At 39.7% G+C, this 15,437-nt stretch overlaps 1 protein-coding gene across 1 annotated transcript in view; it reads left to right on the forward strand.

Moving 5' to 3' along the window:
• GUCY1A2 (guanylate cyclase 1 soluble subunit alpha 2) overlaps positions 1–15,437 on the forward strand; it is a 469,674-nt gene that overhangs the window by 362,250 nt on the left and 91,987 nt on the right. The gene's annotated exons all lie outside the window — the stretch shown is intronic.

Below are 15,437 nucleotides of genomic sequence, written 5' to 3' on the forward strand. Positions count from 1 at the left end.
CTATCACAGTAATCCTAATCTGTGCCCCAACCACTAATGCTGAAGAAGCTGGAGTTGAATGGTTCTATGAAGACAAGAACTACAAGACCTTCTAGAACTAACACCAAAAAAAAGTTGTCCTTTTCATGATAGGGGATTGGAATGCAAAAGTAGGAAGTCAAGAAGTAACTGGACTAACAGGTAAGTTTGACCTTGGAGCACAAAATGAAGCAGAGTAAAGGCTAACAGAGTCTTGACAAAAGAATGCACTGTTCATACCAAATACCCATTTCTAACAACAGAAGAGACGATTCTACACATGGATATCACAAAATGGTCAACACTGAAATAAGATTGATTATACTCTTTGCAGATGAAGATGGAGAAGTTCTATATGGTCAGCAAAAGGGAGAACTGGAGCTGACTGTGGCTCAGATCACGAGCTCCTAATTTCAAAATTAAGACTTAAGTTGAAGAAAATAGGGAAAGCAACTAAGCCGTATACCTGTGGCAGATTCATTTTGATATTTGGCAAAACTAATACAATTATGTAAAGTTTAAAAATAAAATTAAAAAAAAAAAAGGGGAAGGTATGACCCAAAACAAATCCCTTGTGATTATGCAGTGGAGGTGATAAATAGATTTGAGGGATTAGATCTGGTAGACAGACTGCTTAAAGTACTATGGGTTGAGATTGATAACATTGTACAGAAGGTGATGACCAAAATGATCCAAAAGAAAAAGAAATGCAAAAAGGCAAAGTGGTTGACTGAGGAGGCCTTACAAATAGTTGAGAAAAGAAGAGAAGCAAAAACAAGGGAAAAAGGGAAAGATATACAACTACTGAATGCAGAGTTCCAGAGAATAGCAAGGAGAGAAAGGGAAACCTTATTAAGTGAACAATGCAAAGAAATAGAGGGAAAAAATAGAATGGAAAGACTAGATAGAGATCTCTTCAATAAAACTGGAAATACCAAGGGAACATTTCATGCAAAGATAAGTACAATATTGGACAAAAATGGCAAAGACCAAACAGAAACAGAAAAGACTGAGAGGTGGCAAGAATACACAGAAGAACTATACATAAAAAGGCCTTAACCCAGATAGGCATGATGATGTGGTCACTCACCTAGAGCCAGACATCTTGGAATGTGAAGCCGAGTGGGCCCTACGAAGCATTACTACCAACAAAGCTAGTAGACGTGATGGAATTCCAGCTTAGCTATTTCAAACCCTAAAAGATGAAGCTGTAAAAGTGCTGAACTCAATATGTTAGCAAATTTGGAAAACTCAGTAGTGACAATAGGCCTAGAAAAAGTCAGTTTTCACTCCCATCTCAAAGAAATGCAATGTCAAAGAATGGTGAAACTACCATAAAATTGTGCTCATTTCACATGCTGCCAAGGTAATGCTCAGGATCCTTCAAGCTAGGCTTCAACAGTAGGTGAACTGAGAAATTCCAGATGTACAAGCTGAGTTTAGAAAAGACAAAGGACTAGAGGTCCAACTTCCAACATTTGTTGGATCATACAAAAACCAAGGGAATTCCAAACATCTACTTCAGTGACTACACTAAAGCCTTTGACTGTCCAGCTCTTTGCAACCACATGAACTGGAGCACACCAGGCCATCATGTCCATCACCAACTCCTGGAGTTCACCCAAACTCATGTCCATTGAGTTGGTGATGCCGTCCAGCCATCTCATCCACTGTCATCCCCTTCTCCTCCTGCCCTCAATCTTTCCCAGCATCAGGGTCTTTTCAAATGAATCAGCTCTTCCCATCAGGTGGCCAAAGTACTGGAGTTTCAGCTTCAACATTAGTCCTTCCAATGAACACCCAGGACTGATCTCCATTAGATGGACTTGTTGGATCTCCTTGCAGTCCAAGGGACTCTCAGGAGTCTGCTCCAACACCACAGTTCAAAAGCATCAATTCTTCTATGCTCAGCTTTCTTCACAGTCGAACTCTCATATCCATACATGACCACTGGAAAAACCATAGCCTTGACTAGATGGACCTTTGTTGGCAAAGTAATGTCTCTGCCTTTTAATATGCTATCTAGGTTGGTCATAACTTTCCTTCCGAGGAGTAAGCGTCTTTTAATTTCATGGCTACAGTCGCCATCTGCAGTGATTTTGGAGCCCAGAAAAACAAAGTTAGCCACTGTTTCCACTATTTCCCCATCTATTTGTCATGAAGTGATTGGACTGGTTACCATGATCTTAGTTTTCTGAATGTTGAGCTTTAAGCCAACTTTTTCACTCTCCCCTTTCACTTTCATCAACAGGCTCTTTAGTTCTTCTTCACTTTCTGCCATAAGGGTGGTATAATTTGCATATCTGAGGTTATTGATATTTCTCCCAACAATCTTGATTCCAGATTGTGCTTCCTCCAGCCCAGCGTTTCTCATGATGTTCTCTGCATTTAAGTTAAATAAGCAAGGTGACAATATACAGCCTTGACGTACTCCTTTCCTATTTGGAACCAGTCTGTTGTTCCATGTCCAGTTCTAACTGTTGCTTCCTGACCTGCATACAGGTTTCTCAAGAGGCAGGTCAAGTGGTCTGGTATTCCCATCTCCTTCAGAATTTTCCACAGTTTATTGTGATCCACCCAGTCAAAGGCTTTGGCATACTCAATAAAGCAGAAATAGATGTTTTTCTGGAACTCTCTTGCTTTTTTGATGATGCAGCGGATGTTGGCAATTTGATCTCTGTTTCCTCTGCCTTTTCTGAAACCAGCTTGAACATCTGGAAGTTCACGGTTCACATATTGCTGAAGCCTGGCTAGGAGAATTTTGATCATTACTAGTGTGTGAGATGATTGCAATTGTGTGGTAGTTTGAGCATTCTTTGGCATTGGCTTTCTTTGGGTTTGGAATGAAAACTGACCTTTTCCAGTCCTGTGGCCACTGCTGAGTTTTTCAAATTTGCTGGCATATTGAGTGCAGCACTTTCACAGCATCATCTTTTAGGATCTGAAATAGCTCAACTGGAATTCCATCACCTCCACTAGCTTTGTTCAGAGTGCTGCTTCCTAAGGCCCACTTGATTTCACACTCCAGGATGTCTGGCTCTAGGTGAATGATCACACCATTGTGATAATCTGGGTGGTGAAGGTCTTTTTTGTACAGTTCTTCTGTGTATTCTTGCCACCTCTTCTTAATATCTTCTGCTTCTTTGCATCCATACCATTTCTGTCCTTTATTGAGCCCATCTTTGCATGAAATGTTCCCTTGGTATCTCTCATTTTCTTGAAGAGATCTCTAGTCTTTCCCATTCTGTTGCTTTCCTCTATTTATTTGTATTGATCGCTGAGGAAGGTTTTCTTATCTCTCCTTGCTATTCTTTGTAACTCTGCATTCAGATGGTTATATCTTTCCTTTTCTCCTTTGCTTTTCATTTCTCTTCTTTTCACAGCTATTTGTAAGGCCTCCTCAGACACCTGTTTTGCCTTTTTGCATTTCTTTTTCTTGGGGATGGTCTTGCTCCCTGTCTCCTATACAATGTCATGAACCTCTGTCCATAGCGCATCAGGTACTCTGTCTATCAGATCTTGTCCCTTAAATCTATTTCTCACTTCCACTGTATAATTATAAGGGATTTGATTTAGGTCATGCCTGTGGTTTTTCCATACTTTCTTCAATTTAAGTCTGAATTTGACAATGAGTTCATGATCTGAGCCACAGTAGGCTCCCAGTCTTGTTTTTGCTGACTATATAGAGCTTCTTCATCATTGGCTGCAAAGAATATAATCAATCTAATTTCAGTGTTGGCCATCTGGTAGTGTCCATGTGTAGAGTCTTCTCTTGTGTTGTTGGAAGAGGGAGTTTGTTATGACCAATGCATTCTCTTGGCAGAACTCTGTTAGTCTTTGCCCTGCTTCATTCCATAATCCAAGGGCAAATTTGCCTGTTACTCCAGGTATTTCTTGACCTCCTACTTTTGCATTCCAGTCCCCTATAATGAAAAGGATATCTTTTTTGGGTGTTAGTTCTAAAAGGTCTTGTAGGTCTTCATAGAACTGTCCAACTTCAGCTTTTATAACATTACTGGTTGGGGCATAGACTTGAATTACCATGATATTGAATGGCTTGCCTTGGAAATGAACAGAGATCATTCTGTCATTTTTGAGATTGCATCCAAGTAGTGCATTTCAGACTCTTGTTGACTACGATGGCTACTCCATTTGTTCTAAGGAATTCCTGCCCACAGTAGTAGATATGATGATCACAACAAACTGTGAAAATTCTTAAAGAGATGGGAGTACCACACCTCCTTACCTGTCTTCTGTATGCAGGACAATAAACAACAGTTAATACTGTCAAGGAACAATGGACTGATTCAAAGTTGGGAATGGAATACATCAGGGCTCTATATGGTCACCCTGCTTATGGAACTTATATGCAGAGTACATCATGCAAAATACAAGGCTGGCTGAGTCAAGGTGAAATCAAGATTACTGCAAGAAATATCAGTAACCTCAGATATGTAGATGATACCACTCTAATGGCAGAAAACAGAAAGGAACTAAAGAGCCTCTTGATGAAAGTGAAAGAGGACAGTGAAAAGCTGGCTTAAAACTCAGCATTCAAGAAACTAAGATCATGGCATCTGTTCCCATCAATTCATGGCAAATATATGGGAAAAAAAAGTGGAAAGAGCAGCAAATTTTATTTTCTTCAGTTCTGAAACTATGGGCTTCCCTGTGGCTCAGTGGTAAAGAATCTGCCTGCAGTGCAGGAGCTTAAGAAGATGTGGGTTCAATCCCTGGGTCAGAAAGATCCCCTGGAGAAGGGAATGGCAGCCCACTGTAGTATTCTTGCCTGAAGAATCCCATGGACAGAGGAGCTTGGTGGGCTACAGTCCAATTCAGTTCAGGGCTACAGTCCACAGGGTCACAAAGAGTCAAACATGACTGAAGCAACCTAGCACACAAAATTAGTGTGGATGGTGACTGCAGCCATGAAATTAAAAGACACTTGCTCCTTGGAAGAAAAGCTATGACCAACCTAGACAGCATATTAAAAAACAAAGACTTCACTTGGCTGACAAAAGTCCATGTAGTCAATTTTCTGATAGTCATGTATGGATGTGAGAATTGGACCATAAAGAAGGCTGAGCACTACGGAATTGATGCTTTTGAATAGTGGTGCTGGAGAAGACTCTTGAGAGTCCCTTGGACTGTAAGAACATTAAGCCAGTCAATCCTAAAGGAAATCAACTTTGAATATGCATTGGAATGACTGATGCTAAAGGTGAAACTCCAACGCTCTGGCCTCCTGATTCAAAGAGCTGACTCATTGGAAAAGACCTTGATGCTGGGCAAGATTAAGGGCAGGAGGAAAAGGGGGAACAGAAGATGAGATTTGATGGATGGCATCACCAACTCAATGGACACGAAATTTGAGCAAACTCTGGGATATAGCGAAGGACAGGGAAGCCTGGCATGCTGCAGCCTGTGGGGTTGTGAAGAGTTGGGCATGGGTTAGCTACTGAACAACAACAGTGTCTGTATAAATTGTGGCTTTCTTCTCTTTGCCAGTTTAAGTGCCATAATTAATGTTATAAGTTCGGCCCTCTAGAAAGAGGGAAGAAAGCCACTTGGGAAGAAGTCCATATTTTACAGTGTCATAAACACTCATTACAGGATATCCTGCCTTTCTCTTTCCTTCTTCAATAAAACTGCATCATCTGTATACCATTCAACATCAGGATTATCAACTGGAGCTTTTTAAAAGTCAGGTCTACTAGAATAAATTTGTTTAATAGGCTGTATACAGTCATGAAGCAGCTTTCTCATCTCCTTCTATATGTAGATTGGGGAGGAAAGTCACTGGGTTTAAAATTTGGCATACCTTTAAATTTACTTCTGGCGTGTCCAAGAGAAGGGCACGATCAAGGTCTTAATGATGTGTCCTCCAGTCATCCAGTGGTCCCCTTTTGCTTGTAAAACTGAAACTACTCGATGGGGTGTGAATACTGTCATCCTCTTGCCCTCTGTCAGTTCAGTAGCCTCAGTTACTAGTAAGGCAGTTGCTACAACCACTTGTAAGCAAGGTGGCCATCCTGTTGTTGTTTGGTCCAGACCCTTAGATGGATATGCAATAGGTTTATAGGTAGGGCCTACATCCTGGGGAGCTGCAACCCCACCTTCAGTTACAAACAGAAAAAAAAAAATGTTTTTTTCTAAATTAGGCAACCCCAGAGCTGGAGTACAGTAATTTTTCCTTTAGAGTGTAAAAGACCGGTTCTTCTATTTTCCCCCGATTTAATGGACCAGTTTCTGTGCTTTGTTTTAGCTTTTAGCAGTGGTTTGACATCTAACTCATAGCCAGGAATCCAAATCCGATAATATTCAGTCACCCCCAAAAAGACTGTAAGCTGTTTCACTGTTTTTGGTTGGCTTCAAGTTTTGAATTAATATTATTCTATCAACAGCCACATATTTTTTTCCTGTAATAAGCATGCATCCTAGATAATGTACTTTTGTTTAGAAATTTGTGCTTTAGATTTTGATATCCAATAGCCCTTTTCCCACAAATGAATTAGGGCCTTAACAGTAGTTTAATTTGATGTGTGTTTTTTTTTTTTTTTGAAGAATTTGCTATGAAAAGAACTTGCTATTTAAAATCCTACATATTACTGTAGAATGACTCCGTTCAATAAATTTATTCCTTTCAAATCTTGTGCTAAGGCATTTCCAAAAATATGTGGGCTGTTCCTGAATCCTTGAGGAAGTAGGGTCCAGGTGTATTGTCAGGTTTCTTTTTGTTTTGAAGTCTGTCTGCTGAAAGACAAACACGAATTGATATTCCTATGCCAATAAGATGCAGAAAAAGACATCCTTTAAATCTAATACAATAAACCAATTTGCTTCCCCTGGAATCTGACTCAGGGTAGTATAAAGATTAGGAACAATAGGATAAATCAGTTCCACAGCTTCATTAATAGCCCTTGGGTCTAGTGTAAATCAATATTCTTCAGTAGGCTTTAAGAATGAGTAATATCAGAGTATTACATGGTGACTGGCAGGGTACCAATAATCCATATGAAACATACTTCTTCACTGCAAGAGAAATTTCTGTCTGGGGCTTCTAGCTTTGAAGGATATTATTTTTTACATGGATATTTCCATCCAGGTCTTAGCCTGATAACTACTGGCTGAATGTCTTTGGCTAAGCCTGGAACCTCAGTGTTTTAAACTTCAGGGTTTGCTAAGGTTTCTATCCCAATTGTAGACTCAGTCTGTTACTTTTTATTCTCTGTTTAAATCATTTGATAATGAATAAGTTTTCCTTGTCCCTTGAGAACAGAGTGGCCCCTAACTTGATTAATAAATCTCTTCCTATTAAAGGGATAGGGCATTCAGGCACAAACAAAAAAGAATGTAAAAGTTGTTGCCATTAATGTTGCACACAAGGGTTTCCAGGAAAGAGTGCCCCTCTCTTTTTCATGAGACGTTCATAACTTATGCCTTATGACCAGTAAGATTTTCAATCATTTGGGTTAAGACTGGTAAGGTTGTATCAGTGTCTATAAGAAATTCTATCAAGTGGCCTGCCACTTCAGTGATAAGCCAAGGCTTGGTGTTAGTTATGTAGAAGGAATCTCTCGGCAGGGCCACTTCTGATCTTGGATCCTGTCAGTCTTCTGACTGTGAAATTTTAAGTGGCCAAGGGGCCCCCATTGCTTACTGGCATCTGGGGCATTACCTCTGCCAATGTTTTAGCTGTTTGCAAAGAGTGTATTGACCACAGTCTTTCCTCCAATGTCCCTTTTATACACACAGGGCACACTAATTTTGTCTAGGATCCATGGGCCTTGTGGCCCACCATGACCAGATTGGCCCACAAAGCCTGGCCTCTCCTTTGGTGGTCCCTGAGTGGACTGAGTGGACAAAATCCATTGCACTCATTTGAGCCTTTTGTTTATCTCTCTGCATGCATTCAGCCTTTATGGTCATATCCCTGTTATTGAAAGCTGAATAAACCAATTAGAGCAAATCATTCATAGGGGTCTGGGACTAGAAGTCTCCTTTTGAATTTTGTGCCTGGTATCTGGGGCAGATTGGGCTATTAAATAGATAGCCAAAGGGGCTGTCCCTTGGAGGAGGATGGATCCACATATGTATTCTTTCTAAAAGCTTCCATTAATCTCCTTTCAAAAGCTGCTGTATTTTCATCTGGTCCCTGTTGGACTTCTTTTACTTTCTCATAGTTAACAGACTTTACTGTAAGTTTCTTCATGCCTTCTTTCAAATAGTTAGTCATATGGTTGCATCTGTGCCTATCAATAGAATTTATCTGGTAATTCCACTGTGGATCAGCTGCAGGGATGGCGTAATTCCCCACATGAAAGACTGCATGTCCCTGTTGGGCTCTAGTTACCATTTGGTCAGGATGAGCTCTGGCTGCTAGTATTATATGCTGTTTTCATCTGGGATGCAGCAGTGGAATACTAAAATTTATAAATCTCCCCAAGTAGAATCAAAGAATCTCATTAACCTGGTAAACTGCTTATTAAAGTTCAGGGTCCTCAGAAAAACTTCCCAATTTATCCTCTGCCAGCATTAGACCAGACATCAAAAAGGGCACATGGACTCTTATTGTTCCTTGATTCCTATCTGGAACTTCCCTCAGAGGCAAGAGTGTACGGGCAGTTGGCTGGTAACTTAGGCCACTATGGGTGTAACTGGGCTGAGATGGGGTCCCTTGGATAACTCAGGACATAGAGAAGGAGTTCTGGAATGTGGTGGTGGCCTCTCCTCACTGTTGGGTACAGTTTCCTCTGGGATTTTAGCTTCATCAGGAGTAGCAGCTCTTGAAGATGTGGGAGCCTCTGTTGGCACAATAGCTTTTCCAGGAGGGTGGGGAATGGCTCCTGCCAGGATAGCTGCTGCTGCAAGAGCAGCAGCTTCTTCCTGTGGGGGATCTGGTGTTTGCATGGCCCCATAAGCTGCGTCAGCTAAAATGTTCTCTGATTCCTTCCTTAAATTAGTTTTCTGGGTTGCACATATATTATATTCTCTTCCTGTTACAGTTTCCAAATGCAAGGTCATAAAAATTTGAACATATGGTATTTCATTCCATTTTCATTCCCTTCTACAGTGTAAATTTAATTACAATATAGTAGTACAATTTAGAGACCCATTCAGTGGTCACTTTTCTTGGCTTTCTTTTTTTTTTTAATTTAAATTTATTTATTTTAATTGGAGGCTAATTACTTTACAATATTGTATTGGTTTTGCCATACATCAATATGAATCCGCCACGGGTGTACACGTGTTCCCAATCCTGAACCCCTCCTCCCATCTCCCTCCCCGTACCATCCCTCTGGGTCATCCCAGTGCACCAGCCCCAAGCATCCTGTATCCTGCATCGAACCTGGACTGGTGATTAATTTCTTATATGATATTAAACATGTTACAATGCCATTCTCCCAAATCATCCCACCCTCTCCCTCTCCCACGGAGTCCAAAAGACTGTTCTATATATCTGTGTCTCTTTTGCTGTCTTGCATACAGGGTTATCGTTACCATCTTTCTAAATTCCATATATATGAGTTAATATACTGTATTGGTGTTTTTTCTTTCTGGCTTACTTCACTCTGTATAATCAGCTCCAGTTTCATCCACCTCATTAGAACTGATTCAAATGTATTCTTTTTAATTTACTTACATTGCAGCCAAACCTGGTTATATACCCTGGTAAGCTTTTTCCTTTTCCAATTTTTTTTCCAGTCTTGGAGTACATGTCCCAGAGGGGTGTCAACTGGGATTGATTCAGTTTGACCCATCTTAGACCCAAACCTGGGGAGATGTCTCTGATTCTGAAACTAGCCAAAATTTTTGTTTGCATGTAATTTGATCAAGACTTGCACTTATGACTTTAGATTGTATCCCTTCCAAAGAAGTCTCCCAACCAGATGTTAGTGCTCTAGAAATTGCTGCAAATGAATATACCGAAGATGTCCCTAGAGCTGCCGACAATAATCTGAAATTGTTCTGGCTTCAAGTCAGATATAAAAGAGTTAACATTTGCAAGAGCCAGAAGGAGGAAAAGACTGACATCAGAGCCTGGTAGGTCCTCCTCAATTGGGCACTCCTAGTAATTATGGAAAAGTACTTTAAGTCCTATAAGCTGGTTCCATGACAAACTAAGAAGAATGAATTGTTACACTCTGGTGATCATACAGGTCTTGGAATTAAAAGAAAAGAAATGGAACAGAAACAGATGTAGAACTTACTGTAGAAGGAAAACCTCAGAGTGAAAGAGAAGATTATAGATTGCTAAATCCTGCAACATCATATAGCCACTGGCTTTATTCTGGGCTAGCTGTTTGATGTGCACAAACATACCTGTTCCACTGCCTTTTTATGTATCTTTGTAGCCAGGACTCAAACCTGATCAAAGCATCCCAGACAGTGAAATTTCTTCCTTTCTATATGCCATTTCCCTTATCTCCTGTACTTGCACTAAGATACCTCCCATATTTCCATACCACTTTCCTATGGCAACTCATACAGACTGCCATCGTTCCTCCAGTTCCATATCTCTAAACATCCATATCTTAATTCCCCTGGCCTGTACCTAGGAACCCAGCCAGAGCCCCCAAAGCATTTGGGGCTGACTGGCTCCAGTGAAATGGGCTGTCATCAGTGGAGCATCCTCCCTGGACAGAGGTATCCCATGGGCCTGCTAGGACCAGACCTCAGACCTTCTTATCTTACCACAATCCTGCCATAGTCACTAGCTGAAGCTGTTAGGTGTCACTTTCAGAGCTCCAAAGAGCTCCAGCACCACAGTCCTTTATGTCTTAACATAGAAACAAATTCAGCTTGAGGCAATGTGATAGATAAGAAGTGATTTATTAGAATAGGATGCTTGTAAAGTTTACTAGCAGGCAGGCAAGCGTTGCGCTTCCCCGAGTACTCAATGGGTTACAATTTTATAATCCAAGGAAGAGAAGGAAAGGAGAGAAGAACTTCTTTGTCTTTCTTGACTAGATGTCACATTTTCAACATCAGTTCCTCCCCCAGGGAGGGCAGGGAAGTTTACTTGTCCCTATAGGGTCAGGCCAGGACTATCATAGCATTTTGGAAAAAATATTTTCAAGTCTTTCATTTTGAAAACTCATCTTTCCATAAGTGATTGTTTTTTTGTATGTGCACAGAGCTTGTTTTGGGGGTCATTAGCTTGATGATACCACTGGGCAGTTCATAGGCCTTATTTTCTAGTATCATTTTATTGTTTGCAGGGCACTGTGCTAAGAATATATCTTAGGGGCCAAAGAGCATGTTCAGGTGGTCATAAACTCACTGAGCTCATTGGGCAGAATGTAGGCACCATGCCACTATTATCTTATGTTTTGGGGACATGCCTCTTGCTTCTGTTGCATGGTTTTGTTGCTAAGCAAGTTGGCTTGATTTTATTGTTAAGCAAGCCAATCTGACTTTGGTTTTACTTGACTTGTTTTTGCTTTATGAGTCAAGCAAGCCCACATTGTTTCAGAATTTTCCCATCTTTTTTGAGTGATCATTAGTCTGAATGTGGTCTCCCAAAGCCTCAAAGAGTCCCTATCTACAATTCCCTAATGGAGTTTCTAAGTTAATTATTTTATCATCCTATTCTATCCATGTTAGTGTTGCCGGTAATAATCTCAAAGTGTGGAGGCTCTTACTAAGGCCTCCCACTTGGCAATATTGAACTCTAATTTTTGTCCCTGTTTTAAAAGCACTGTTTACTCTCTCAACTTCTCAGTCACTTCTGAGGTCAGAAGTCATAATGGAAAAGCACTCTCATATTTAGTGCTCACCTTTTCTCAGGTTCATCTTCACCCATTTGTTGTTGTTCTTTGCCTTGTGACCTGGTCTACAGAGGGTTTTATTCAGATTATACAATCTGCTCTTACTATTAACAAAATCAAGCAAGAACTTATGTAATCAAATAGGATCCTATCGGACCTTCCTGGGATAGATCCATCCCGCATATCCTCTGCTTTAGTTCCTCTCTGAAGTATCTAGATAACAGTATCTGGTGCACATTTACTGAGTTGTTGCAGAGACACTAAAGCCCCCACTAAATGGAAGACATTAAATACGTGATGACCATAAACACATAGCACCCAGGCCTACTGGAGCTTAAAAATTAATCATTTAAACCCTGTGGCACCACCCTGTTTCCTCACAATCAGTAAAACAAAGGGTTGTGCATGAACTGATCACGTACTTTATGACACCTTTCCCTCCTTACTGTTGCCATTCAGTCTTAAAGTCCTGTGCAATTCTTTGCACCCCATGAACTGCTGCATACCAGGCTTCTTTTCGTTGGATCATCATAAAAGCAAGAAAGTTCCAGAAAAACAACTACTTCTGCTTTATTAACTACGCCAAAGCCTTTGACTGCGTGGATCACAATAAACTGTGGAAAATTCTTCAAGAGATGAGAATACCAGACCACCTGACCTGCCTCCTGAGAAATCTATATGCAGGTCAGGAAGCAGCAGTTAGAACTGGACATGGAACAACAGACTGGTTCCAAATAGGAAAAGGAGTTCGTCAAGGCTGTATATTGTCATCCTGCTTATTTAACTTATATGCAGAGTACATCATGAGAAATGCTGGGCTGGAAGAAGCACAAACTGGAATCAAGATTGCCAGGAGAAATATCAATAACCTCAGATATGCAGATGACAGCACCCTTATGGCAGAAAGCAAAGAGGAACATAAGAGCCTATTGATGAAAGTAAAAGAGGAAAGTGAAAAGTCTGGCTTAAAACTCAACATTCATAAAATGAAGATCATGGCATCCAGTCTATCACTTCATGGCAAATAGATGAGGAAACAATGGAAACAGTGACAGACTTATTTTCTTGGGCTCCAAAATCACTGCAGATGGTGACTGCAGCCATGAAATTAAAAGACGCTTGCTCCTTGGAAGAAAAGCTTTGACCAATCTAGACAGCATATTGAAAAACAGACATTACTTTTCCAACAACCGTCCATCTAGTCAAAGCTATGGTTTTTCCAGTAGTCATGTATGGATGTGAGTTGGACTCTAAAGAAAGCTGAGTGCTGAAGAATTGATGCTTTTGAACTGTGGTGTTGAACAAGATTCTTGGTAGTCCCTTGAACTTCAAGGAGATCAAACCAGTCAATCTTAAAGGAAATCAGTCATTGGAAGGACTGATGCTGAAGCTGAAACTCTAATACTTTGGTCATCTGATGTGAAGAACTGAGTCATTTGAAAAGACCCTGATGCTGGGAAAGATTGAAGGCAGGAGAAGGGGATGACAGAGGATGAGATGGCTGGATGGCATCACCGACTCTGTGGACATGAGTTTGAGTAAGCACTGGAAGTTGGTGATGGACAGGGAAGCCTGACGTGCTGTAGCCCATAGGGTGGCAAAGAGTTGGACACAACTGAGCAACTGAACTGAACTGAGAGAGTATGTGATAAAAGTGTGATTTTTAGAGTTAGCTAAGTAACTCGAAGTAACTGTTAAAGGACATTTTAAGAGATATGAGAGCAATATGTGGGTCAGTTGCTTTTTTTTTTTTCCTTCTTAATCAAAATTAAAATTAATCCTTGGATTTTGTAATTTGCATAGTCTTTGATTCTATGAAATGCAGTATTTTTCAACCAGTAGTAAAAGAGAATGAATAAGCAAAGGACAAAACATTTACACAGGTTTATAAGATATTCTTAGTATGTCCTAAAGTTGTAGCAGGCCATGGGCAAAGCTATGAGGTAAGCAAAATGTACCTTTAATTTTTGTTTGTTTGCTCTCAAAAGGAAAAGCAGGTTAATGCAATCAAAGTGTAAAGGATTTGGAGTGCAAAGACTCAGATTTTAGTTTTGCTCCAGTAATTGCTAGGTTTGTGAACTTGTGTGATTAATAACCACTCTGATTTTTATCTGGGGTAATAATATACTGGCTTTATGTTCTTCAGAAAGTGGTTATTTAAAAAGCACATTAGAAAAACACTCTACAATATTACTTCCTATTAACTGATATTGGTATTTTTTTTCTGTTGTTTTATAGATAAAAAGGGAACTCCAGTACATCTTTCTAGAGGAAATAATATGAAAGGAGATTAATATATTGTTACCTATCATTCCTAAAATTATTCACTATGGCCGAGCAGTTATAATCTACAGACTACTTGTAGCCAAACATTCATTTCAGTTTCCAGAAGTTAGAGTATTCAAGTTTGGGCATCACACTGCCAAGGTCTTCCTTCTCCTGGCCCTATATCCTTACTCTTTCCTTCTTGCTTTTAAGGACCATATTTCCTGTCCAAGCTCCTCCTCCTTTCCCAGTTAGTGCCCATTGCTAGGCCCCCATCACTCAACTTACTGGCTCTGTCATTAGGAAGACATGGTATGTATGCCCTGTATCTCTTATCCCCTCAAAGCCAGTCTTTCTGTGGCTTCATTCTACTATTAATAAAATTGCCAATATCATAACTAGACTTAAAATTCATCTTATTTTGATAAAAATTATTTTTTTAAATGATCTGAAGCAGTTTTTTAATAATCTTTAAGAAGCATGAATGAAAATGAGCAGATATTACACAAAGGATAGAGACTTACAGTTATAAAATTAACATATGGAGATCTAATATATAGCATGGTGACTTTAGCTAATGATACTATATCATATACTTAAATGTTCCAAGAGAGTACAGTTATTCCTGGATATCTGCAGGGAATTGTTTCCAAGACCCACTTTGTATATAAAATCTCTGGATGTTCAATTCCCTTAATAAAATGATGTACTATTTGCATATAACCTCTGCACATCCTCCCATATACTTTAAATCATCACTGGATTATTTATTTTATATTATCTTTTTAGTTAAACTTTTTATTTTGTACTGGAGTATAGCTAATGCACAATTTTGCGAAAGTCTCAGGTGGATAACAAAGGGACTCAGCCATAAATATACATGTATCCATTTTGGATACATGTATCCATACATGTATCCCATAAATTCCTCTTTTACCCAGGCTGCCACATAACATTGACCAGAGTTTCCTGTGCTATACAGCAGGATCTTGTTGATTATTCATTTAAAATAAAGCAATGTGTACCTGTCCATCCCAAACTCCCTAACTGTCCCTTCCCTCCATCCTTCCCTCCTGGCAACCATACAGTGTAAATGCTTTTTTTTAAATTTTAGTGATACATAGCAAATTCAAGTTTTACCATTTGAAACTTTCTGAAATTAGATTTTTCCAAATATTTTTCATCCATGGTTGATTGATCCATGAATACTGAAGGCAAATTTTTAGATCTGAAATGTGCTGATCACACACACAGAAAAGAAATAGTAACTACGTGATGGGATGTCAGTGGTAGCTAAAACTATGGTGGTAATGATTTTGCATTTAAAGATGTAGCAAGTCAATACATTGTACACCTTAAACATACACAATATGTCAATTATAT

This window comes from Bubalus kerabau, chromosome 15 (genome assembly GCF_029407905.1).
Source record: "Bubalus kerabau isolate K-KA32 ecotype Philippines breed swamp buffalo chromosome 15, PCC_UOA_SB_1v2, whole genome shotgun sequence".
Classification (NCBI taxonomy): domain Eukaryota; kingdom Metazoa; phylum Chordata; class Mammalia; order Artiodactyla; family Bovidae; genus Bubalus; species Bubalus kerabau.